Source organism: Triturus cristatus, chromosome 1_1 (genome assembly GCF_964204655.1).
Source record: "Triturus cristatus chromosome 1_1, aTriCri1.1, whole genome shotgun sequence".
Lineage (NCBI taxonomy): Eukaryota > Metazoa > Chordata > Amphibia > Caudata > Salamandridae > Triturus > Triturus cristatus.
The window spans coordinates 391,249,388-391,276,577 of NC_140579.1; the positions used below are offsets into that span (position 1 = coordinate 391,249,388).

Consider the following 27,190-nt stretch of genomic DNA (forward strand, 5'->3'; position numbering starts at 1 on the left):
CTTGAAAAGTGATGTTAACTGTTCTGCCCAGAATCCGTGAGAGGTTTTAAACACCGCTGCAGGGACTCTGTTGGGGCCTGGGGCACCAACTGACCTCATTTTTTTAATCAGGTTGGTTATCTCGACCTTAGTGATGACTGGTGTCTTGGCGCCTTTTTATATTTCTGAGGGAGTTTGTTGTGTTTGGGTATAAGTCATATTCTGATGTGTTGTATACAGTTGCTTTGCGTATTTAACCCACTCCAAGGCTGCCACCCCATTTTCCTTGATCTGGCTATTTTGCTTAATGTATCTCCAAAGTTGGATGTGTCCCTTTTCTTTGAGAAGATTAAATATTTTCAGCCACTCTGCCTCAATTTTCTCTAGTCGTGTTTCCCATACTTTCTTTCTGTGTTCCGTACGAAGTGCTGTTATTGCCGGTGTTTGTGGATTTGGGGCTCCTTTTCTTCTTGCCTTTAAGGCCTTTGAGAGACTATACTTGGTTTGAGCTAGGGCCCTTGGTTTTATTTGTGATGGTAGGCAATGGGGATAGGAGACCTGTGCTTTAGAGATTCCAGTTCGTCCCCCAAGAACGGCTTTTAATTCAACTAGGAGTGCTTTCCAAAGCTCCAAGGGTGATACAGTGCTTATGTCTGTTGGGGACGACTCTTTATGTATAATCCATTCCAGGAGTTTTGGACCTAGATTTGTGGACCATTTTATTCTGCCCAGAATTTACTGGTGCTCTTCTCCGATTGAAACACCCAGTGTTTCCAGTTGTTTTGCGGGTTTTCCGTTTAGCTGGAGAAATACCCTCAGTGGTCTGTGGTCACTCTCGTCCTTATTCCCACTTCAAAGTTGTTAAAGTATGGTACCAGGTTATCCGAGATAACGATGTAGTCGATTGTGGACTTTTACCTGAAGGCGGGGAGAGGAAGCCAGAGAGGATCCGCAGCTTTTTTGATGGTTTGGGCAGAAACCATATTTTGAGTGAAAAGGAGGCGCTGCAGGGGGGATAACTCAGTCTGGGTAGGGGAGTCCATTTTTGAGTGCCCCAACTCCCAGGTGTTCATGTCCCCGACAATAATTGGAAAGTGTGAGACATATTTGTTTATGAGGTGGTCCATTTTTGTTGTCAATATTTTTAGTACTTGCTTGTTTTTGCTGGGAGGCAGGGTTGACGTAGCAGGTAATTTACATGAGACAAATTGGGTAGTTGTTGCTTTTTAAACCGAAGATCAGTGCCGCTTGCAGATTGGCGGTGTTCGTTGTTTTGCGGGATTGTTTAATAAAGATTGAGAGCCCACCAGAAGCTCTCCCGAAGATGTTACGTTTTATGGTTGCAGAGTGAAATTCATAAAAGCCAGGGAGAATTGGAGGTTCAGTGGCCCATGTCTCTTGTAAGCAAAAGATGTCCTTTTCGCGAAGGTAATTGCTTACTGAATTGCACCCAAGCAATCTTTTTAGCACAGCAACGTTCCAGGATATGATGGACAGCTGTATGTTGTTTCCAGGAGATCTGGTCATGATCTGATGATGAGCAGCATTTATAGTGTTAGAAGTGCCGTCGTGGTGGCTGTCCTTCTGGACCAGTACGAGTGCCATTCGTGAAGGTATGCTTTGGCCCACTAATGTTGACTGTCCTGTGGTCGAGCATACTAGTTATCTTGTAGGCGTTGTAAAATCTAGGCTCTGCAGCTGAGCTTTGCCCTGGTTGAATGCTCTCTGTCTCCCTTAGGACAGAATGGGCTTCCTTCATTGGCGGTGATGCTGCTAGTACGTGTGGGTATTTCTAAGGTATGGTGAAAGCGATGTCAATACCCCATTCAGCCATTTGGGCTATTTCTTCTGGTGTTAGCCCCACCTAGGAGTAACGACTCAGCCCAATTAAGGTTGATTTCCCGTGAGAGTCACTGGAGAGGCACAGGATCTTAACCCAGGCTTGGTCGTCTGAGTGTGTTTCTGAGAGGGACGGGATATGCTTAAAAAGTCGAAGTACGCGTTGCCCCTATTTAGAATGTCATGTTGGCCTTTAATGAAGTATCTGGGGGTGAGGATTACCCCCTGAGTAGTTTTGCCCTCTTGATTTGCTTTAGGCTGGATACTTAGACCCGTCTGTACAATAATTAAATTAGGGCTTGGGTCTAGGTCCCGTTGGCGTGGTACTGGATGGTAGATGGGGTTATGGAATGGCTGCACAGTTTGATCACAAAGCCTTTGGAAGCCTGGGGTAAGAGACCCTAAGATATATTGTCCCGGATGTCGGGTCCTTGTCCCTTGGTTGAGCATAGTCGACTTCTCTGTTCTAACTTCTTGATGTTTGATGAGTGAGGTAGTTGAGTTGTTGTAGCCGGGCCTGATGGGATGTGCGAGTCCCCCGTTCTGTCAATTGGCTGTAATGGCCCGTCGGACTCTTGTTTGGCTTCCAAAGGGGTTGTTGCTATAGATGTTGAGTTACTTGGGCCGTGCTTTTTAGTGAAGATTGAGTAGAACTGTGTTTTGTCTTTGTTAAATTTGTGAATTTTGAGTATGGGTTGGTAATAGGAGGGCAGCTTTTTTTTATGCCTTGGCCTTTTTCTCTTGTTTCTTTAATTTTTTCTTGGTCCTCCTAGAGAGGGGTTATTCTTTCCTTGGCTGAATGGAGGCGTTGCCCTCGTGGTTATTCCCTAGATTTAAGATTCGGGAGCTAGACTGGGTGGACTGATGGAGTGTTTGGTGGGTACAAAGAGACCTTGAGTGTCTGGCTTTGTTAAGGATATGCCCGAATTGTTTACCGTGAGGGTCGGTGAGGTTTGAGGTTGGTGCAGTACTACTGTTGTTCGTCGGGCCCGTGGTGCATCCTGTTTGGGCTTTTATTGAGACTACCAGATCTGTTAACATTTTGGGAAGTGTTGCCCATTTGTCCATGAGGTCTGCACACGAACAGGTGCAAGGCCGGTTGTTCTGATTGACACTAAGCTTGCTCTCGATGAGGTCCACCTTGTTGCTCAGTTCCACTAGCCGTTGAGCCATGGTGGATAGGAGGTCGATTTGCAGCTCCATTTTGTTCGATTGCCAGAGTAATACCCTGGCCATGGAGTGGACTGTTTCACCGGGTGAAGTTGAACCTAGGTCGTTAATGAAACTGCTATCGTGAAGACTATGGCTTTGAGAGCTGTGTGTAGGGGAGGGGGAAACCCGGGTTACATTGGCCATTCTAAAGAGCTTTGAGGTGAGCTCCAGTGTACTTCGTATCTTTGATTCCAAGTTTTGAAGAAATAACGGTGATAGGTACCCAAGGTTTTGTTGACGCTCTAAATCTTCAGTCTTAGTTGGTCCAGGTCCTATGGGTACTAGGGGAGGTGGCTGAACAGGAGACTGCAGAGTAAGTTGTTGCTGGCGATGTATTTGGGCTGTCACAACCTGCACATGGTTTCCTCGGGTTAGAGCAGTGGTGTCAATGGGTGGATCACTTGCATGTTTCTGTTTAAATTCTAGGGGCCGACACGAACAAGGGCAAGATTGTGACCGGTGTCTTTCGATGTTTATGCTTCCGCTATTTGTACTTTGTACTTGTATTGCAAGGAACTTTTTGTTAGTAAGGCTCCCTGTCCGTTGGTTCACTCCATTACTAGCTTTGGCTCTTTCTGATCGGTCTGTCGGGGCGGGGAAGCTCTCATCATTAGGAGGACGTTTATATAAAAATTGAGTTATAAGCCCTGCTGCTGGAGACTTTAAAAAGGACTTTTTGTCTGGGACTGCGTTCCGTGCACTCTTTAGGATTCTAGGTGATACTTGAGTCGGGGGGATTGACTTTACGAGGTCGTTTTCTTGGCGCTGAGAGGCTTTTTCTTTTTTTTTTGTCATCCTTCAATAGGGGTGCCCGGTTGTCAGTGGCTATATAATGCCACAGTAGACTGAACTTTCTCCTTGGGGTTTAGAGTTTGAACAAGGCAGATGTCTATGCCCTGGGTCCTAGTGGGGTGGCTGAATGATCTTTAGGCTGTTGTTTTTGCCTGGTTACTCCCCTGTGAGCCACACCACCGCTAGCCACTTCACCGCCCAAGGATTTGGATGCCAGCTGTTCACTCGGCTTCCGGCACCGAGGTCCAATCCTCGATTTTCCTGCAACCACTGGCCCCCTGCAGCACACCCAAGATATTAGGCCTTCGGGGGTGAGCCGAGACAGGAAACTTCTCCCCAGGCGGGCCAATGTCAATTGTCACTGACTCAAGGATTTACCTCAAGGAGGGCTCTGGGAGGCCCCGGGAGGGCACGATGTTTCAGAGCAAATCTTGCAGTCAGCCCTGCTTCCCACGACGTGCAGCACTCGTATGCCTTGAGCGTACCTCTCTGCCGGTGACCTTCAAAGTGCTGCACCTCTTTGCACGGTGACAGGGACGGCGGATGATGGACCCGGCAGCCTCCGTTTCTGGCCACGGGTGCCACTGCATCTCCCCCACCGGGGAGACTCCGGCCGAGACGGCCGCCCGAGAGTGCTATGGTCCGGAGCACCGAGAAACCTGAACTGGATCTGGATCTGCTTCTCGGAAAAAAGGAGTTACTCACTCGCGTTGTCCCTGAGAGCAAGTCCACCACTTTCTCCTCTTCCCAGAGGCCCATCACAGAATGCTCCGGTTAGCACCGGACAGTACACAACAAGGCTGCCTGGGTCATTTCCAGCTAGAGGTGCCGGGGCCCTTCTCTAGCCACCCCACAGTTTTTTGCTTTCTGCTTCAGCTCTGATCAGTTCTTGTCACACTTATCAGATTGCCCCTGCTCCAGGCCCCCGGGCTCACCACTCAATGCTGGCTCCGGTAGTCAGCGTGCACAGGGGCGGCCTTAGGCATGTGCAAGCTGTGCACCTGCACAGGGCCACCAAACCCCAGGGGCCACCACGAGGAATCGGATACAATACATATTCGTGGCGGCCCCTGGCAGGGATTTGGCGCGTGAACGACTGAGGCGTGCTAAATCTAATGTGATGCACGCTGAATGGTTGTTCTTATACTCTTTTCCTTTCTAACCCAGTCTCGTCTTTGTGTGGGGTCGGCCTTGTTTCGGGCTCTTCTGGTAGGTCTTGTGCTTGTTTAGAACTTTTTTTCCAGGAGAATCGAGCTTGTCTTAATAGTCCAGATCTGGCACCTCCGGAGGCTCGCATGCGCGCGCATGCGCAGTGCCCGCGAGTCCTGCAGCGAAGGGGTTACAGAAGCACCATGCATCACTGGCGGCAGGAGGGGTGGCAGCACCCGTGCCCGGCGTGCAGCGAGCAGCACCGAGACCGGCCGAGGCCATGCACCGGCGCGCCTAGAGACCCTCGACAAGAAAGGCCGCCTTGCAGAGGATAGCATGCCAGTGTGCAACCTTTGGTGCCAGCTGCGAGGTGAGGAGCCCGAGGGTCAGGGCATGGGGAGGGGGAGTGAGGAGGTCAGCGTGTGCCACTGCAGAGTGAACCCGAGGGAAGGTGAGCCATTGGATGAGGGTGTGGGGAGCCCTGGGGAGGAGGGCAGATCAGGCATAGGAATGTATCCCAGCCCGTGGGGGTGAGGAGCCGGGGGCGTGGGGAAGGTTGGGTGAGGATGTTATTGTAGATGGTGTGTGCTTTGGGTCTGGGTGGAGGTAAGCCATGTGAGGTGGCGAGCTGGAGGTATTCTGGTGGTCATGGGAAGGGAGGGCATGATGAATCGTGAGAGAGAGCCTCTCTCTCACGATTCATCTCTGAGAGGGCGCGGGTCGGAGAGGTGGTCACTGTGCACCAGGGGTAGGGAGTGGTACAGATCGGCGCTGTATGTTGAGGGAAATGTGAGTCAGGAGTGCAGGGGCGGTGTTTACTTGTGGCTGAGGGGAGGCATGGTGACTTTTGGAGGTGTAACTTGGGAGGCACCGTCGTATTGGGGGGAAGAGGAGAGCTGGGTACGAGGTGTTAGACGTAATGTTAACGATTCATTAAAATTATTACAATTACTTATCAACAATCATGAAAACAGAGTATGAAGCTGATACTTGTGATCTAATGAGTGGATCTGCCTGCACAAATCTTTTAAAACATCGAGTGTTCGAATGTACTTGGCATTTGGATAGGTCTGTTTATATGGTGTTGAGGCAGACATGAAATGCAAGCACCTATGGATGGACGCCTGGAATAGGATGGCAGTGCCTACCCATGTTAACTCAATCTAATGCCCTTTTGCAGAGACCTTGGTAGGAGACTGGCTTCTTGATCATTTCTTTAATTACATTCCAGTGCTTGTCATGTGACTAGCAGAGAAAACTAGTTTAACTAGTCCTCAGTTTGCAATTGGTGAAGCAGCCTTCTCTGTCCATACTAGGGGCATAGTTACCATTGGTTCAGCAAGTACAGTGGTACTGAGACCCAAAACCCTCAGGGGCCCATTGAACCCTGATAATTGCTATATTCTACTTCCTGAGCAGCAGCCAAAGGGGCCATTTTCCTTGCTTATGCCACGGCCCATGGGGTCGTTGGTACGCTGTGCTAGTGATTCGTACGTCTGCTTGAAAGTTGTCTCCTGACTGGATGTTCCTTGCACATTAATTTTGCTTCAGTGAACCTCTAGTGCCTTTTCATAGCCTTAGGACTCACTGTAATTAATCCTTGTGTAATAGGTGCTCTGTAAAGCGAGCAGAACTGGTTGCTGGAATATGGCACTATACAAGAAACCTTAATTAAATATATTGTATTTTGTCTTTTGACAATGTGGTAAAGTGGACGAGTCTTTGGTTACCCGTAGGCTGTCTTCAGGATCAGTTAGTGACGTACTGAGACAGGTCTCTGTGTGCCATGATTTCAAGGTAGCTTACTCTCTTCCTACTAAGGTCACTTCTCAAATAGATCATGAACTATTCTCCAGGCTCTACTGTTCTCAGTGGACTGATAAAACAGACCTTGTATGCCAAGTCACATGATCTACCCTATAGTTTTATAACACTCTTCAAATAAACCTTCCATATGTGGCTAGTCCTCATAATGTGTCATACATGTAGTGGGAAGGGTAATTACTATCAATCAGTCAGGGTTTGTAAAGCTCAGCTACTTCACACATAAGGGTCTCGAGGCGGTGTGGGATTCATGCTGCTGGATCATGCTGCTTGTTGGTTGAACAGCGAGGTCTTGTGGTCCTTCCTGAACTGCTGGAGCGATGGTGAGGCTCCGAGGTGCAGGGGAGGGTTTTCAGGTCTTCACTGCCAGGTGGGAGAAGTAGCGGCCTCCACTGTTTTATCAGCGGCTGCATTGGGTGGCTGCTAGGGAGATGGTTCTGGAACATATTTTCCTGGTAGGTTGGTGGAAATTCACTCGTTCATTAAGGTATGCTGGTCCTTCATTGTGTAGTCCAGGGAAGACATGGCTTGGCAGTTCGGGCTGGACTGTTCCCATGAGGCACAGGGTCAAGGCTGATTTGCATATGGCCATGTCTGAACTGGGGTGGTGTGGTGAGCAAAAAAACGATGGATTTAGGCCCAGATCTCTGTACTGGGGTGAATGTATGACATTGTTCTGCATTCTGTCCATCAACTGTTGTTTTTGCAAGAAAATAAAAATGACACATCAAAATCTTTCAGCAGCCGCCACTGCTGATTGTCTTCTTTTTTTCCCTACCCACTGCTAGCCTCGCCCGCTGCATTGCAAGCAAAATGAAGAGAATTCGAGTACACAAATCTGGTTCTTCGAAACGAAAGAGAAAGGTGGCTCAGCAGGCTTTCGTAGTGTCACAGGAAGGAGCAATCCTGAACTTTATCACCCAAGGGAAACCTAAAGATGGAGAATCCTCTGGCCAGAGTACTGCTGATGCACTAGGTAAAACAGGCGCTGATGACCATAAAGAACAACAAAAAAATGATGATATCCATGAGCAGAATGATACTCATGAGCAGACCAATGAAAATGAACAAGGTGACTCTGAAATTGATACAAACATGCAGCAATTACCAACTCAGGATGAGGATTATTACAAAAGACCCTCAGACAGAGAAACTGAAACATCATTCATCGGTCCATCAACATCTGGCATTCTGAAGGAGGGTCAGAGTTTACAGACGGATGATGCTGGTATTGAAAAGGAAGCCAAAGAGCAAGACCATGTTACAGACCCGTGTTTTGAATATGATTTATGTGATTGGAGGGATCCTACTTTGTGGCCGAACTCTCTTACGGACGCGCAACGTGTTTTTCTTGTTGAAAGGGGTCCCTCCAGAGACCCAGATTCTAAAACAAAGTATCCAAATGATGAGCACTCAAAAAGTAAACGTCGTTTTTCTGTTACCATGTTACTGGTCATCTAACGCCTTTTCTGGACGTTTTATTAAAACACCTTCCTGAGCTCCGCCCCGTCCGGACCCCCTCTTCCGGGGCCCCCTACCTGCGCTCCCTGCACAGGGCCACCATGAGCCTAGAGCCGCCCCTGGCGTGCAGCGTCTGCCACTGCCTGACTTTTCTGTCTCGTTTCAGCCTTTCTCAGCTTCTCACAGCACAATGTTTCTCCACTGTTCCAGCACCCTGGGGGACTCACTCCTGCCACAAACTCGTCAGCAATTAGCAGTCTGTTGTAGCAGTCTGTTGTAGCAGGCTTTTGCAGCAGTCAGCAATAGGTCGCCCTCAGCATAGTCGAGGTCGCGGTTAGTCCTGGGGCATGTTGGACTGCCGCAGCTCGGTTTTGGCAGTTCGGGCTGGACTGGCCTGGCAGTTTGGGCTAGACTGTTCCCATGAGGCACAGGGTCAAGACTGATTCGCATATGGCTGGGTTCAAACTGGAATGGCATGGTGTGCATAAAAACGATGGATTTAGGCCCAGATCTCTGTACTGGGGTGAATGTATTACATTGTTGTGCATTCTGTCCATCAACTGTTGTTTTTGCATTTGTCACCCCGAGTGGGACAGGTATGCCTAGACATGGGTCCCGTGCTCTCCATTCCACTGGAATCAAGCTGTACCTGCTGAAGAGGGGTGAAACCCCGAAACCGGTCATAGGATGCTTGTGTCCAGTCCAGGGAGGACCTGGCTTGGCAGCTCGGGCTGGACTGTTCCCATGAGGCACAGGGTCAAGACTGATTTGCATATGGCTGGGTTCAAACTGGAATGGCATGGTGAGCAAAAAATCGATGGATTTAGGGCCAGATCTCTGTACTGGGGTTAATGTATGACATTGTTCTGCATTCTGTCCATCAACTGTTGTTTTTGCGGCTCGGTTTTCGGCCGATTTTCGTCTCGTTTTCGGAGGTATTTCGGCCGTTACACAAATTTTCCGCGTCTCCTGTAGTTCGCGGTTGTGGCTCCCGCGGCCCCTCCTCCTTGCGTCAGGCGTACCCGCACTGCTCTCCAATCCAGTGGCAAAAGCTTCCTCAACACCCAACTACTGAAGAGCCTGGAACATAGAGCTGCTGGTGTTTTGTTGGGAGAGTGGAGGAGTGAGGAAATCAATTTAAGTTGCGCCTCCCAATTCAAGAAACAGTTTTCAATGCCATACTTAAATCTACTCGTTTTGACCTTTGGACCATAGACCTTGGTTCTTATCTGTGAGACTGGAACATAAAGGAGTGTCCGAGCAAAAAAGCCCTGTTTGAGTCCTTCTGCTAAATGTCTTTTATTCTATTAAGCTAGAGGGGGACTGAAGTTGCCCTCAACTATTTTGTGTTAAATGGCGCAGCAAATACAGTGAGCCTTGTAAAACTCGATATGTTTGAGGACACGTTTAAACGCCTAAACAGTTTTACCACATCATTTTTCCTTCTCAATTTCCTTAGAGCAGAAAGTAAAAAATAACACACAAATACTACCAGAAGGACAGACAGACTCCGCACACTTATATCCCCTCTACCAATCTGGGCATTTGCCAAGTATACTTTTGAATTTCCAGGACTGACAGCGATTTCCAGAAATCAGCAGGGCAGAGGAAAAAGGTGAGAAGACGAATAAAAGAGAGTAGGTGTCCAGAATGAGTGCAAGAATGCATTTTGCGCTAAGAAATATTGCTAAATTCAGCAGGAAACGAATAGCGAGCAGCTGCACAAGCGCAGTAAATGTACTCTCGTGATAGGATTTTTCCTCCCACATTACTTATAATTGCCGAGGTGCCGAGGCAAAAGTAATCGTGCAATTATCGGTAATTCAGCATCGAAGAGTAATGCAGAATTACCACAATGACTCTGATTACTTCGCTGTACTTGAAATGAGGCCCGGGCCTTCTGGAGATAATACTTGACATATGGTACATCTAAGGCTGGCGCAGGCATACAGGTGGTAATTCTTGGTATGGGCCACCCCATGGCAAAATGCTAGCACTAACATGCTGGAGGTGATTATTGGCATAAAGAATGCCAGCTGTGGCATACAGGAGGGGGACAACATGACAAAATGCTAACCCTATCACCCGAGAGGTACATTTTGATATAAGGGTCACCCATGGTATGTGGATACCATTAATAGCAACATTCTGAACTGGTATATTTTATGGAATTATGCAGCAGGGGAGGGCCAAATGATGCAACAGGGTTGAGAAAATCATGCGGCAAGCAAAGGCAAATTATGCGGCATAATGCGTAATGTAACTTTTGAACTGTTTGTGCTAGAAACAATTTGTTTGTTAAAATCTGCAGATTATGCAGCAGATGATGGATAATGTGGCAAATGTAGCAAATCTATAATTATGTGAAAAATGCCACAGCCGCACAATAGCATAATTCCAATGGCCTTGATTATATGAAGTTGGTGGCATAAGTGGGTACCATGGCATTTAGAGGGCACTCATGGCAAAATGCTCGCCCTGGCGCAATGGAGATTATTTTTGGCCTATGGGGGCACCAATAGCATATTTTGAAAAAAAGGGGGTCAACTCCTTTGGAGCATCAGATTTTATTGGCTATGCACACAATGAAAGGACTTATTTATTTAGGGGCACATGCATCAAGCAATTTAGCGATCGCAAACAGTGCGATTCGCAAATATCAGCCGTTTGCGATCGCAAAATGGCCTTTTCCAATGCATGAAAGATTTTTTAAATTCGCAATTAAGGTAACCACAATGTTTAGCGATTCCCTAAATTGCAAATGCAAATAGGGAATCACAGTTTGCGATTCCCTAATGCACATGCAAGAAGCCTTTTCAAAATGCGAACTGTGCGTTTAGGAAATGCTAATTATCATCAACTTGAATTTGATGTTAACCATGTGGATACGTTGAAAAAGGCATCAAACAGCATTTTTCGAAGTGCCATGTGATGCACACATGGCCCTATGGCATGTGTGTGTCTGACTTGTGCATCTTTTTTTGTTAGGGGCGCCTCAGGGGGGCCTCAGGCCCCAGGCTCCCTTGCCGTTGCATTACCTAATTTGCGATTACCAATTAGGTAATCGCAATTTAGGTAATGCAAGACCATTCCCACCTATGGACCAGCCCATAGGAAAGAATGAAGCCCCAATAGCAAACAGCGATTCCCTACTTGCGTTTGCGATTCTTAAGGAATTGCAATTAGAGAATCGCTATTTTCTGTTTGTATTGTTGCATTGCATTTTGCGATTACCAAATAGCGATTTCTTATCAATCTCTAATTGGTAATCACAAAATTAAACTTTGATGCATGTGCCCCACAATGAGTGCTCTTTCAAAGCCCATGGCTTTTTACCAGATTTATGTGAAAAGTTTCCTTTAAAATGCACAATTGTCTTGCGGGGAGAGCCCCTTACCCCTGAATCCATCAAAACAAGCTCTGGTTTATTTACTTTGCTCAGTACAATTTACACCCCACCACTTTCAAAGATTCTGGCAGATCCTAATGCAGGTGTATCCAAACACAAAAGTGTTGTATTTTATGTTAATGACATGTAACTTCAGTGATGTCAATTATTGTTATATCATTTAAGGTTAAGTGACATCACTTCCTGGGAAGATTCAGGGTCTAAAGCTCATAGGATTTCACTTCCTTTGATGCCAATAAGGTCAAGGGGTGTTCGATGGCACTTCATCTACTGCTGGTGATGGAGCAGGGTTTTTACTCTAAAACCGAATACCTGTTTCGTTTTCGCATGTTATGACTAAAAGTACTACTGATTAATTATTAAAGTATTAAAAGTTTGTTGAATATTGACTAATCAACCTTATTAATGAGAGAATTACACGTGGGAATGCTATTGCATGGCTAAATAACAAGTGAACTAAGTTGGTGAGCAAACTGACAGAAAACGATGTTGCTTATGTGATGTTATGATGTTTTGCGCTTATAATTAATATGCATTAATGGCTTCTGATGTCGCAAATGGCTAGATAAATACACACACATAAGGGTATTAGCAGGGGAATAACACTGTTCAATCATTTCTATGCAGTAATTCTGTTTTATGTCTACTTTGCTTTAAGTTGTCCATTGTGGCCTGCCACAAAATGGCCGCCACCTGGAGCCTGCATTGGAGTTGCTGGAAATTTACAGAAAGGCTTCGCTCTGCCTGTGACCTTGCACCTTCGGTGAACTGAAAAGCCATAAGAATGATGACAAGTCTGGGACAACAGCCAAAAGCCCCTGAAAGACGGAAAAGTTGATACGAACTAGGAATGAACTCATTTTTTGCAACAAATTCAACTAAAAGAGACATCCGTGAATTTTGCGATTTAGTCATGAACATTCAATTTTGCTATTCATTAGTTGGGACAATCTATGTGAGAACCTTTCGTAAAATATCGAAAAAGTACCGAGATGACATTATTTCCGCCATTCATCCGTTCTGAATAAAGAAATGATACTTTTTAGAATGTAAATTTCAGTATAAAAGTAAGTAGACTAGAAGTCTAGCGCCACTTCTTCCCGAGCTGATGATGCGAGGTCCCTATGCTGACGGAGAGGACGATGACTCTACATGACGACAGAAGACTCTAATTTTTCTTCAGAGGACCGGTTCTGACTTAGGATCTGACATTTAGATAGAATAGGTAAATATGAGAAAAATGAATTTGCATTTAATTGTCTTTTCTTGAAATATTAGATAAATGAACAATCTGTTTGAATTCCTGTCTCGGGTGATTATTTCTGGTCATGTTTATTGATTATTATTGTATATTCTTTGAAATGTATTTTGCTAGATCTTCAGCAACTAGCTGGTCGCATTGACCTCAAAGTACAGGCAGATTAGATCGAGCATATGTGAAAGGTGTTTTTCTCCTTTACAGGGCACGGATAGAGTGATTTAGGGTGAATGTTGGTGTAATGGGCCCCACCAGCGTGTGATGTGTGTATGCGTGTGTGACTGTGAAATCATTCCGTCCGTGGAAGTAGAAGGGATTTGGAAGCTCTGATCTGCACCAGTTTCTTGGTAGCAGATTGATGGTTAGCTATTGTCTTGATCTAGCGGAATTGCGTGTATATAGGCTTGTTGATTATTGATTGATGTTGTACTAACATAATGTGTTGAGGTCGTGTTGAGTTCTATGTATTGTGAACGGCTTCTGGGATGTAGGAAGTCGGTGACAGTTCCGTAGTAGAGCAGAGGGAGTGTTGCTCTCGGAAAAAGGCGGGATTGTTGGCCCTGTATGCAGACAGGGAAAACGTGTGACAATTGAAGTTGCGCGTCGCATTGTCTGGGTTCAACAAGGTAGCATCGCCGTGTGTTGCCATTAGAAACATTTTCTGTGTGAGAGAAGTGTATATGATAGCAAAGGTTATCTCTGAAACTCTGGTCTTAAGTCCCAGGGATCCGTAAGGTTTGCCGTTAAAGCTTACCGCTGGAGAAGTAATAGGTATTCTCGGAGCTTGTTAGAAGGACAGGGCAGAGGTAAGCGCTGCTTTGTTAACGTATGATATAATTCTGTAGTAGGACAGACTGTTCGCTGTTCTCGGGAAAGACAGAATTCTGTGTGAATGTACTACATTTTCTGGTGTGTAAGTGCGTGAATGAGGAGGTATTCTGGTTAATTGTGAAACTCTTAGGAGCATTCCGAAGGGAAACAGTTAATTGATGCTTGTTAGAAGGGTAAAGTAGAGGGATGTGCTACTTTATCAACGGAAGTAACGATTCTGTAGTAGGGCAGAGGAAAGCGCTGTTCTCGGGAAAGGCAGAATTTTCGTGGGAAAGGTCTTTTGCTATTCTGTGGCTAGCGAAGCAGACAATGGAGATGTTTGTATGTTGTAACTAACAGACTCGTAGAAGTTGAAACAAAGTCTACCAAGTAGTCTTGTAAAGGAGGGGTAGACGGAAGAAGAAGAGACAGGAGCAGAAGTGACTGCAACGGCTGCTGACGTCAGGAAGACCGCGCTGTGATTGGACAGTGGGTTAGAACGGAAGAAGCGCAGAGTGTGCTAGTGTACGCCGCGCTAGGATTGGGAGACATACAGGGTGACGTAGACGCTCCAGGATTGGTGCGTTAGTGTGAGTCGCGCTAGGATTCGCGGACTGAGTCAGTGACGTAGACGCTCCAGGAGTGGTGCGTTGGTGTGAGTCGCGCTGCAATTGGACAAAAGATCGTACAGCTGTAGTAAGAGTAAACAGCTAGGGGAAAATAAGAAAGATGTATTACCATGCTGAGGAAAAGAAGAAAAAGTCCTTGTTCAGTAAGGTTAAAACCTGGTTTGACAAGGATAAAGACATAGTGACAAGGGAAGGACAGTTATTGCCCCCGATAAGAACCCCGGCATCCTTCATGGTTGCGAAGTATGGGTATCATACCTGCATTTGGTTGGACAACTGGGTGAAATACACTAAGGATGACGGAGTGTTAGCGTTCCCAGAACATGGTTCATTTAATCTGGCCATACTGAGGAATTTACGAGAGCAGATGATGAATCTAGAGCCTCGGCCTAGGCCGACGCAGTTTGAGGCATTAACTGAATGGGAAGACGAGATGCATGAACGAGAAAAGCAGAGGGGTGGGGGTAATTACAGGTACATGTTTGGGCGAAAGTATGATCGTGAAACCCATCATGACAGAATGAGAAGGTGGCGTGATGCCAGCATGACCGAGGGATTATATCCTGTAAGAACAGCAGAGGAATCAGGGGGGAGAAAATGTACAGAAAAAGCACATAATGTAGAGACCAGAAGATATGGGGCAAATGAGTCTGATGATGATATCTTAGAGGACATGCTCTACAAAAGACCACCCCCGTATAGAAGAGAACCAGAGGTAGGAACAGCAGTTACCCCAATGAGAAACACCCTGCGGATTATAAAAACGGAGGCTACAGCCCCTGAGCTGAAAAGCGGTTGTTCTCTGGCAGAGAGAGAAAGAGAGATAGAGAGAGAAAGAGAGAAAGAGAGAGAGAGAGAGAGAGATAGGAAAAGAGAGAGAGAGTTAGAGAGAGAAAGAGAGTTAGAGAGAGAGAGAGAGAGAGAGAAAGAGAAAGAGAGATAGAGAGAGAGAATGAACTTGAAAATGAAAAGACCAGAGAACTAGCAAGAACTACATCTGAACTAACAGAGAAAATCAGGGAGCTGACTAAGAATCTTGAGGCTGTTACAGTGCCTGTGACAATAGGCTCGGTTATGCCGATTTTTGACAAGCAGAGGACGGGTGAAGATGGTTTGACGGTGCCATATGTGGGCAATAGGTTGATTGTACCTCTGGAACAGGCAGAAATAAGAGCGGGAGAAACACAGTGGAGAACAGGAGAAAATCAGTGGAGACATACTGTGTGTGGAGGGGAAATGAGTGTGCAAACTAACTCAAGTTTGAATTCTGGATGTATGGAAGGGAACAGAGGATCAATTCTGGAACCGCAGAGGGTGGCAGAACCAGGGGGTGCGGAAAAATCTGTGATAACTGCTGAAGATTTGAATGACTGGCTGAAAACATTACAGAAAAAGGAGAAAGAGTCACAGGGAATGGATGTAGCTAGGCTACGTATGGAAATGGAAGAACTGATAGTAGGAACTATACCTACAGAAACAATGAAGAATTATCAGGAAGGGGAGATTCTCTTTTTATGTAAGAGCATCACATGGAGAGCAAAGAACATACACGACAGGTTGAAAGGAATAGCCAGTGAGGTGGGAATTGACATGGATAAGGTGAAAGCTTTACAGAAAACATACCGAGTGGATTTTTCAGACAAAGATATCGAGAATCTGAACCATGCAGGCCGAACAGGACAGATTAAGGAAATGATTACCTTGTTAAGGAAATGGGGAGATGTAGAAAGATGGAAAGACAGATGGTATCGAAAGCGAGAGGATGGTGTGGATAGAACCTACTCAGCATTTCCCCTGACAGAAAAAGAGAAGGCAGTAACAGCTTACCCCATGAGAGAGATTCCAGGAGGAGGGTACGTACATGTCCCATGGACCAGACAGGATATTTTATCATTCACGAATGATTTCCCTCGATTAAGGGAAAAGCCAGTGGAGTGGTACAGACAAGTCGACAGATTTGTAAAGCTCTCGAAAGTACTATGGATTGACCTGAATAGTCTGTTTGATATAATTGTACCAGCAGACCTGTGGGCAGAATGTAAAATAGTCATAGACTGGCCCACTAAGGAATACCCGAGAGATCAAAACACAGGAGCTCCAGACCCGGAGGTAATGAAAAAGTATGAACAGGTTATGGCCTTCTTGAAAAATAAAGTACCCCCCAAGGAGACAGATTGGGTTAAAATAGACCGAACACATCAGGAATTGAAAGAATCAGTCCATGCTTACTATGAAAGACTGATACTAGCTTTTAAGCAGTTCAGTGGAGATGAACACTTGGGTGACAAGGATCTGAGTCATTTTGTGTACAGATTTGTGTATGGTTTGCGGCCTGAAATCAGTGAAATGATACAGCAGCATACCGTGGACTGGCAGAGTAAGGAGATTGATGAGATTTTGAGACATGCAAAATACTTTAGTGATGAGATTGAGGCAAAGCAAAGAAAGCTGAAAGAAAAGGCAATGTGGGCACAGGTGAAAGTTGCAGAAAGACAGGAAGCTCAGCTGGTTGAACAGGCAAATAACCCAGGAAATGAACCCAAGTATGGTCCAGGAAAAGGGAAAGAGAACATAGAAGAGGCCAAAAAGAAGTTCCCGTGTCACAACTGTGGAAAATTGGGGCACTGGAAATCCGAGTGTAAGAATCCACCGCCCACTAACGATGATAATTCATCATTGAATTCGCAGGTGCAGAGTGAGGGGTGTGGTCAGCATCGGCAACAGCAGAAGGCTGATAAGCAGCAGAATCAGGTGCCAAAACCACCCTTGCCACAGAGAAAAGGATCCCAGAAGTACAGCCAAGAATCGGGGTTCTACGATGAAGAGCAGGTAATCAAGCCAAAACGCGCAAGCGCTGTATCTCAGTACTGGCTGAAAAATGAGGGAAGTGACTCTGAGGGAGACTTCTGACAGTGCCGAAGAGAGGAGGAGGAGTGCGTACTTGGCGCTACTCTGGAAATAGACCAGGCAGGACCTTTTGTAGACGGGAAAATTAATGGTGAAAGCATCACCTTCCTAGTTGATACTGGGGCTACGAGATCAACTGTCAGGTCAGCTGATATAAAGAATCTTCCTCTCTCGGATGAAGCGATCCAAGTGGTTGGTGTGTCCAACACACAGATCAAAACACTACTTACTGAACCAGTAAAGGTTAGAATAGGGAAATTTTCAGACATGCACCGATTTGTGGTGTGTGACACCAGTCCAGTGAACCTGTTAGGCAGAGATCTGCTGTGCAAAATGAATTGCACTATTTTCTGTACTCCAGATGGAATAACCTTTGAGACACCTGATGAGGATGTGCTATACAGAATGACCATGGATAACAGGGAATGCGAAGCTTTGGGAAAATATGCAATATTTAATCCTGATGCATTACCCACAGAGTTGAAACAGACAGTGAAAGCAGCAGTTTGGGATTTTACTGGAGAAGATGTGGGCCTGATGAGAAATGTAGATCCAGTAAAGATTACTGTAAAAGAGGGAGTGGTTTACCCAAATATACCGCAATACAGATTGACACCTGAAATAATTGAAGGGATAACCCCCTTAATTGAAAAAATGATCCAGCAAGGGGTGTTAAGAGAAATATTGAGCAGCCCATGTAATTCACCGATAATGGGACTGAAGAAACCTAATGGAAAGTTCAGAATAGTACAAGATTTGAGAAAGATTAATAAGATTGTTGTGCCATGTTGTCCAATTGTGCCAAATCCATCAGTGATTTTGTATCAGATTCCCCATGATGCAGAATGGTATACGGTAATTGATTTGTGTCATGCTTTCTTTTCAATCCCATTGCATCATGACAGCCAGCCAATATTTTCATTTAGATTTTGAGAGCGGATTTTGGCATGGTGCCGAATCCCACAGGGGTATACAGAGAGCCCCTCAATATTTAATCAATTGCTAAAGAAATCTCTGGAAAGTCTGACAATGCCTGAAAATTCAGTCTTGGTCCAATATATTGATGACCTACTTGTGGCATCAAAAACACGTGAAGCTTGTGAAGTAGATACCATTGCATTGCTGAATCACTTGGCAGATGGAGGATTAAAGGTATCTCCAGCCAAATTGCAGTTCTGTAAGAAAGAAGTCCAGTATCTGGGACACAATATTGAGAAAGGCCTGAGAAAAGTGACTATTGACAGAATCAAAATCATTAGGGGAATGAGAGCCCCAATGACACAAAGAGAAGTGAGAATGTTCCTGGGAATGGTGGGTTACTGTCGTCAGTGGATAAGTAATTTTTCCCTGATTGCCAAACCATTGATTAAATTGACCAAAAGTGAGGTGAAAGACCCATTAGAACTAAACACAGAAGAAATGGCTGCATTCAGAGAGCTGAAAGACAGACTTTGTGAAGCTCCCGCCCTAGGGATGCCTGAGTATGAAAAGGAATTTGAATTGTACTGCAGTGAGAGAAATGGATGTGCACTTTCAGTGTTAATCCAGACACACGGACGTCTGAGAAGGCCAATCGCCTATTTCTCAGCAACTCTTGACCCAGTAGCTGTGGGTTTGCCAGGTTGCCTGAAAGCAGTAGCTGCTACCTGCAAAAGTTTGGAACAAAGTGAGGGAATCATAATGGGATACCCTGTACGGGTATTTGTACCTCATGATGTGGCAATCCTTTTAACAAGGAGCCGGACACAGTTCATGTCTCATAGTCGGCTGACTAAATATGAGAAAGTATTTCTTGGTGCAACCAATGTAAGTCTGGAGAGATGTGTGAATGTGAATCCAGCGACATTGTTACCTGATGCTGAATGTGTGGGAGTGAGAAATGATGTTGATCATGACTGCCTGGATGTACTTGATTACTGCACAAAACCAAGGCCAGACATAAGAGATCTGCCACTGCCTGAAAGTGATCATGTGTTGTTTGTGGATGGGTCTTGTCTGAGAACAGATGAAGGAGTGTTGAGTGCTGCATATGCTGTGTGCAAAGTCTCGGAAGTTGTGGAAGCATCACCCTTGAAAGGAGTTAAATCCGCTCAGGTGGCAGAACTGGTGGCACTGACAAAGGCATGCAAGATTGGGAGGAGTGTGAGAGTGACTGTGATGACTGACAGCCAGTATGGCTTTGGAGTTGTCCATGATTTTGGCCAACTATAGCTACAAAGAGGTTTCCTGACCTCAAGTGGAACTCCCATAAAGAATGCTGAAGTGGTTGGAAAACTGCTAGAGGCGATGCAGCTGCCTAAAGAACTAGCAGTTGTAAAATGTGCTGCTCATGGTCATGGTGACGATTTTGTAACAGTTGGTAATAAGTTTGCCAATGACATAGCACAATATTGTGCAAGGAACAATCACTCAATTAACAGGAGCAAAGAACGGGAAATGTCTTCTTGTTCATTAATGTTTACTAATGAAGTGGGGCCATGGGAGGAAGTAAAACAGCTGCAGGATGAGGCAGAAGATGATGAAATGAGGGATTGGGTGAAGGCAGGTTGTGCACCCAGAGTAAAGGATCATGTGTGGGTCTACAGGGATGGAAGACCAGTCATGCCAAACAGCATGCTATCAACAATGGCAAGGATGTATCATGGCCCAGGACACCTGGGGAGGGATGCTATGATAAGAGCCTTTAAGCAAACCTGGTACAGTCCAAAGTTCAGACTGATAGCAGAAAGTCTCTGTCAGAGATGTCTGATATGTCAGCAATTCAATATGGGAAAGAAAACAGTGGTGAGCCTAGGAACAATAGGCAGAGAGGGAGGACCCTTCACAAGAATGCAGATAGATTTCATTGAAATGCCCCCAGTCAACAAGTTGAGGTATGTCCTGGTGGTGGTCTGTTTGTTCTCAAGGTGGGTGGAGGCATATCCAACAAGAAGAAATGATGGGATAACAGTGGCCAAATTACTGTTAAGAGAGTTCATCCCAAGGTACGGGTTCCCAATACCCATTGAATCAGACAGAGGAGGACATTTTTATAATGAAATCATGAGTCTAATTTGTGAAGCATTGAGTGTACAGCAGAAGTTGCATTGTGCTTACAGACCAGAGGCTTCTGGGGTTGTTGAGCAGATGAATGGCACTATAAAAAACAGAATTGGCAAAATGTGCTTAGCCACAGGAATGAAATGGCCCGATGTCTTGCCTCTAGTCCTGATGACCATTAGGTCTACTCCAGACAGAACAACAGGTTTGAGTCCACATGAAATTATCATGGGACGTGCTATGAGGCATGCATATGTACCAGTGAACAAGCTGATGAATATAACTGATGACATGATTTTGGATTACTGCAAAGGCCTGGCTGACGCAGTTCATTCTGTGTTTCACCAGGTTGGAGAAGACGCCACCGCACTTGAAAAGAAACCAGCCCATGATCTGAGCCCAGGGGACTGGGTAAGGATAAAAGTCCACAGAAGAAGGAATTGCCTGGTTCCAAGGTGGGGAAGGCCAAGACAAGTCATCTTGACCACAACGACTGCTGTGAAGTGCGCTGGTGTGAAGAATTGGATTCATGCAAGCCACACACTGAGAGTTCCAAATCCAAGAGATGGTACTGGAAAATAATACTTTGAAGAATCAGACTCCAGTTATGATGCAGACAGTGAGGCAGTAAGAAGGAAGAAGAATCCTGAAAGTGGGGAAAGTGAGTCAAGAGAAGCTTTCATCCCACCTGAAGAGGTTTTGAAGAGAACAGTGCAAACTGCAGAAGCAAGCTCAGACTCAGAAGAATTGCCTGAGGTTCCAATTGACAGTGATCAACACAAAAAGAAAGAAAGAAAAGAAAAGAACATTCCAACAGAAGAGACACCTGAGTCACATGAAGAAATTGGACAAGTTCCACCTGAGATAAATATTGAAGAAAAAGGGACAGACAAAGACAGAGAGGGACAGATTGCGGAAAAACCCTGAGGAGGTGTAGGGAACATCCACAACAAGCTAGGTGAAGGGACAAGTAGACAGCAAGAAGATTGCATGTCGGAGACCCGAGGAGGGACAGAAGTAGGGAAATCTCAAGTGGTGGAAAAAGAGACTGTTGGAGAAAAGGAAGTTGTTAAAGAAAAGAAAGCTGTTAATGAACCAGTAGCAACTGAAACAGAGTCTGATGAAAGTGACAATGAGATTCATGGAGGACGAGTTCTGAGAAAGAGAACTTGGCTTGGAGAAAGAAACAATAAAGAAGGAAAGCAAAAGAGAAATGCTAAAGGAGATCTTTGGCCAAATAAGATAAAGAGACTAAGGTACAGACTGACACGAGTTAACTCTTCGCAAGCTGAGCAAGTGAACGAAGTGTCAAGTAAAAACCCAACCAAAGAAGAAGAAACAAAGATACCTGAAAGAACAAAAAGAATAAGAAAACCAAACCAGAGGTACAAGTCACCGGAATGGACGTATGTGGCACTGCCTGAAGAAGGAGAAGAGGCGGACAGCCAAGAAAGTCCAGAGGAGGCTTTACTGAAGGAGGTGGCTGAAGAAGAAGCTGTGGGAATCCTGAGAGTTATCTTGTCCGACATTGGGGAAGAGACGGATGTTCAGGACCTGATACAGTTCAACGATGATGAAGAGACTGTGAAAAGTGATGATAATCCAAATTGAGTGAATCCAAGAGAAATCACTTGGAGAAGAGAAGAAGAAGAAATACTAAAATTAGTAGATTGTTATAATCTGTGGGGTAATTGCTACCCTTAAAAAGTTCAGTAGAGGAGTAGAAGAGGCTAAGTCAAAAGACACGGTCAAATTAACAAAATGGCTAACACTGAGAATAAAAGTAGATGTACCTTTCTGAAAAGATGGTGCAAAATGTGCTGCTGCTGTACAGGTTTATTAATGCTGCTTTGGAGCGTGCTTGCTCTACTGATTTCATTTAGAGTCACTATAGACACGTTAGAAGGACATACTGAGAACAAGACTAATATAGGGAAGAGTCCGTTAAAAGTAGTTCCAACTAGAACTAGTAATGTACATATTCATAAAGATAGGTCAATTAACGATTTTTCTAGCAATGTTTTTTCTAAATTGTTGTATGAGTACGTAAAGACAATGGAAGTAAGGGATTGCTACGTCTGCATGCAATTACCTGCCTCTGTTTCGGAAGGAGTGACTTATCATCATCTTCCGGCTACGTATGGAATTTCCTGTAGTGTGTTGATTAGTATTTTTTATCAATTAGGGAAATTAGATTACAATATGTCTAATATAGATAATATTCTTGGGCAGTTACCTATGAATAAAGCACTGAATCCTGCAAAGGATGCTAACACTTTAGGTGAGATTTTTCTAGAAACCAAAGAATTAACCTTAGACTATGTTTTTAGGAACAATTTAACTTGCAAATTGAAAGGAGAAGAGAAGAATGTTCTAGACATGGTTGAGAGAAGAAGGTTGAACATGCACAAGAAAGCAGAAGGGCATAAAATAAGTGACACAATGTGGGATATTGAGAAAGAAAAGGAGTTGAAAAATGGAGCCAGTCCAACTATGGCTATAGATGCCCCACAGAAAGGGAAGCTGTGCATTACCAGGAAGAGATCCCAATATGATTATTATTTCATAGGGACTAGTGAGTGCCATGATACATACTTTATTGCAACCGGATGGGGGTCTACAGACCCCCTGGACAACGCACACAATTCAGCGAAGACATCGCCGACTTCATCAGCCCACACGCCCTCTGCTCCGCTGACTACATCCTCCTCGGGGACCTCAACTTCCACCTGGAGAACAACAACGACCGCAACACCACCACCCTGCTGGACAACCTCGCCAACCTGGGACTCAAGCAGCTGGTGACCACCCCCACCCACTACGCCGGACACACACTCGACCCCGTCTTCTCATCCAGCAAGGACATCGCCTTCAGCCACGCCACCGGACTCCACTGGACGGACCACAGCTGCGTCCACTTCAGCTTCGCAAGGACCACGATCCACCACCACCAGCAACAGGCTGCACGCGGGAATTGGAACAAGATCACAGCCGACCAGCTCGCTTCCTCCCTGACCACGAACCCCCCCACCAGCACAACGAACCCTAGCCAGGCAGCCACCAACCTCACGAAGTGGATCAGCGACTGTGCAAACGAGCTCGCCCCCCTGAGGACCCCGCCCAGCAGACCCGGCAGCAAGAAAGCCCCATGGTTCACCGACGAACTCAAGAGCTCCAAGAGGAACTGCCGAGCCCACAAGAGAACCTGGCACAGAGACCCAACACCGGACAACATGACTACCCTCAAGCTCGCCACCCGGAAACACCACCAACTCATCCGCGCCACCAAGAAAACTGCATTCAAGGAACGACTGGACAACAACGCACACAACAGCAAAGAACTCGTCAACATCGTCAAAGAGCTCTCCAACCCCAACGCCGGAAACAACGACATCACCCCTTCGCAAGACCTCTGCAACTCCCTCGCCTCCTACTTCCACAACAAGATCGCGGACATACACAACAGCTTCAGCACTCAACCGACGAGCACCACGACCGAACCACCGCCCCCCACCACCACCCTCCGCTCCTGGACACCGATCAGCACCGAAGACACCGTCCGCACGATGAACTCCATCCACTCTGGATCTCCAACCGACCCCTGCCCTCACCACATCTTCAACAAGGCCGACGCTATCATCGCACCCCACCTGCGGGACATCATCAACACCTCCTTCGACACCGCTACCTTCCCGGAGAGCTGGAAACACGCCGAACTCAGCGCTCTACTCAAGAAGCCATCGGCTGACCCCGCCGACCTCAAGAACTACCGCCCCATCTCGCTGCTCCCGTTTCCTGCAAAAGTCATTGAGAAGACCGTCAACAAGCAGCTGGCCGCCTTCCTCGAGACGAACGGCTCCCTCGACCCCTCGCAGTCTGGCTTCCGGGCCAACCACAGCACCGAGACCGCCCTGATCGCAGTCACCGATGACATCAGAGCGCTGCTCGACAACGGAGAAACAGCGGCCCTCATCCTCCTCGACCTCTGGGATCCTCACCCTCCGCTTGGGACGACTCCTGGTGGCCCCCCGCCCTAGGCAGCGCACCCAAACCAACAGACCACGCACGCAACCTGGGCTTCATCCTGGACTCCTCCCTCTCCATGACCAGACAAGTCAACGCCGTCTCCTCGTCGTGCTTCAATATCCTGCGCATGCTACGTAAGATCTTCCGGTGGATCCCCACCGAGACCAGGAAGACGGTCACCCAGGCCCTCGTCACCAGCCGTCTGGACTACGGCAACACCCTCTACGCCGGAACCACCGCCAAACTCCAGAAGAGACTCCAGCAGATCCAGAACGCCTCAGCACGACTCATCCTGGACATCCCCCGTCGCAGCCACATCTCCGGACACCTGAGAGATCTGCATTGGCTCCCGGTCAACAAGAGAATCACCTTCCGTCTCCTCACCCACGCACACAAAGCCCTACACAGCCAAGGCCCAGGATACTTCAACGGCCGCCTCAACTTCTACGCTCCCAAACGCCAGCTCCGTTCGACCAGCCACACCCTCGCCGCCGTCCCCCGCATCCGCAGAGCCACCACAGGGGGGCGGTCCTTCTCCTACCTCGCCGCCAAGACATGGAACTCCCTCCCCACCCACCTCCGCCTGACCCAGGACCACCTCGCCTTCAGGAGGCAACTCAAGACCTGGCTGTTCGAGCAGTAGCGGATCCCCCCCCCCCAGCGCCTTGAGACCCTCTGGGTAAGTAGTGCGCTATATAAATACGATGATTGATTGATTGATTGTGAAAATCCAGTTTTTCCGGGAGTTTATTATATTTGTGGAAACAAGGCTTATTACCGTTTGTCTGACCATTGGTTTGGTACATGTTATGTTGGCCTGGTCTTTCCAAAAAATTTTCATATGGATAGAGTAGATGATGCTGAACATTCTACCACATTAACACACTATAGAAGAGAAACATGGACAGAAATTGTAGGAGATATTTTTGGAGCTTTGATTCCAGCAGTGGGAATTTCTTTAAATGCATATGGCATTCGGAAACTGTCAACAGTGGTAGATCGCTTGTCAACAAGCACCGCTGGAGGCTTTCTTTTGGTAAATACAGAAATGGTTGCTTTGCGCGCTATGGCGATGCAAAATCGACTTGCCCTTGACATTCTTTTGGCAAAAGAGGGTGGAGTCTGTGGAATGCTGAAAGTACAACATTGTTGCACTTACATTCCTGACGAAAGTAAAGATCTAAAAGTTTACATTAAAAATATTACTGATTTGCATGAAGAATTAGTACCACTGGAAGCTGAAAGTATCTGGACTAAAATGGCTAATAAGATGATTGCTATTAAGAACTTTGTAGCTAAAATAGGTAGTACCATATTTGGTAATATATTATTTCCATTAACTTGTGTAATAGTTGCATTATTGATCCTTAGATTAGGATGTATGTGTTGTAGATATAGAAGAAATAAAAAGAAAATTATAAAAGAAAATGTTAAAAAGAGACAAAAGAAATCAGAAAGAGATCCACAAGAAATAGAACTAGAAGAACTAAGAGAAAGGATGTATATAGAAACTAAAAAGGAAGATGAGATGGAAACTAGGGTCTAAAACAAGAACAAGAAGATATTTCAAATTCTTCTAAAAGGGGAAACTAAATTGATTTTTGGGGTTTTGATTTTTGTGGTGATTATATATCACCAAAGGGGGGATTGATGGAGCAGGGTTTTTACTCTAAAACCGAATACCTGTTTCGTTTTCGCATGTTATAACTAAAAGTACTACTGATTAATTATTAAAGTATTAAAAGTTTGTTGAATATTGACTAATCAACCTTATTAACGAGAGAATTACACGTGGGAATGCTATTGCATGGCTAAATAACAAGTGAACTAAGTTGGTGAGCAAACTGACAGAAAACGATGTTGCTTATGTGATGTTATGATGTTTTGCGCTTATAATTAATATGCATTAATGGCTTCTGATGTCGCAAATGGCTAGATAAATACACACACATAAGGGTATTAGCAGGGGAATAACACTGTTCAATCATTTCTATGCAGTAATTCTGTTTTATGTCTACTTTGCTTTAAGTTGTCCATTGTGGCCTGCCACAAAATGGCCGCCACCTGGAGCCTGCATTGGAGTTGCTGGAAATTTACAGAAAGGCTTCGCTCTGCCTGTGACCTTGCACCTTCGGTGAACTGAAAAGCCATAAGAATGATGACAAGTCTGGGACAACAGCCAAAAGCCCCTGAAAGACGGAAAAGTTGATACGAACTAGGAATGAACTCATTTTTTGCAACAAATTCAACTAAAAGAGACATCCGTGAATGTTGCGATTTAGTCATGAACATTCAATTTTGCTATTCATTAGTTGGGACAATCTATGTGAGAACCTTTCGTAAAATATCGACAAAGTACCGAGATGACATTATTTCCGCCATTCATCCGTTCTGAATAAAGAAATGATACTTTTTAGAATGTAAATTTCAGTATAAAAGTAAGTAGACTAGAGAGGTCTAGCGCCACTTCTTCCCGAGCTGATGATGCGAGGTCCCTATGCTGACGGAGAGGACGATGACTCTACATGACAACAGAAGACTCTAATTTTTCTTCAGAGGACCGGTTCTGACTTAGGATCTGACATTTAGACAGAATAGGTAAATATGAGAAAAATGAATTTGCATTTAATTGGCTTTTCTTGAAATATTAGATAAATGAACAATCTGTTTGAATTCCTGTCTCGGGTGATTATTTCTGGTCATGTTTATTGATTATTATTGTATATTCTTTGAAATGTATTTTGCTAGATCTTCAGCAACTAGCTGGTCGCATTGACCTCAAAGTACAGGCAGATTAGATCGAGCATATGTGAAAGGTGTTTTTCTCCTTTACAGGGCACGGATAGAGTGATTTAG

The 27,190-nt window shown here is 45.6% G+C and overlaps 1 long non-coding RNA gene across 1 annotated transcript; it reads left to right on the forward strand.

Annotated features, from left to right (window-relative positions):
• The first annotated feature begins 12,230 nt into the window (after nt 1-12,230).
• LOC146870291 (uncharacterized) lies at nt 12,231-26,885 on the forward strand. The gene is made up of 3 exons (XR_014959370.1): nt 12,231-12,732; nt 17,051-17,191; nt 26,364-26,885. It is a non-coding gene; the product is annotated as an uncharacterized LOC146870291 (long non-coding RNA).
• Nucleotides 26,886-27,190: the final 305 nt, after the last annotated feature.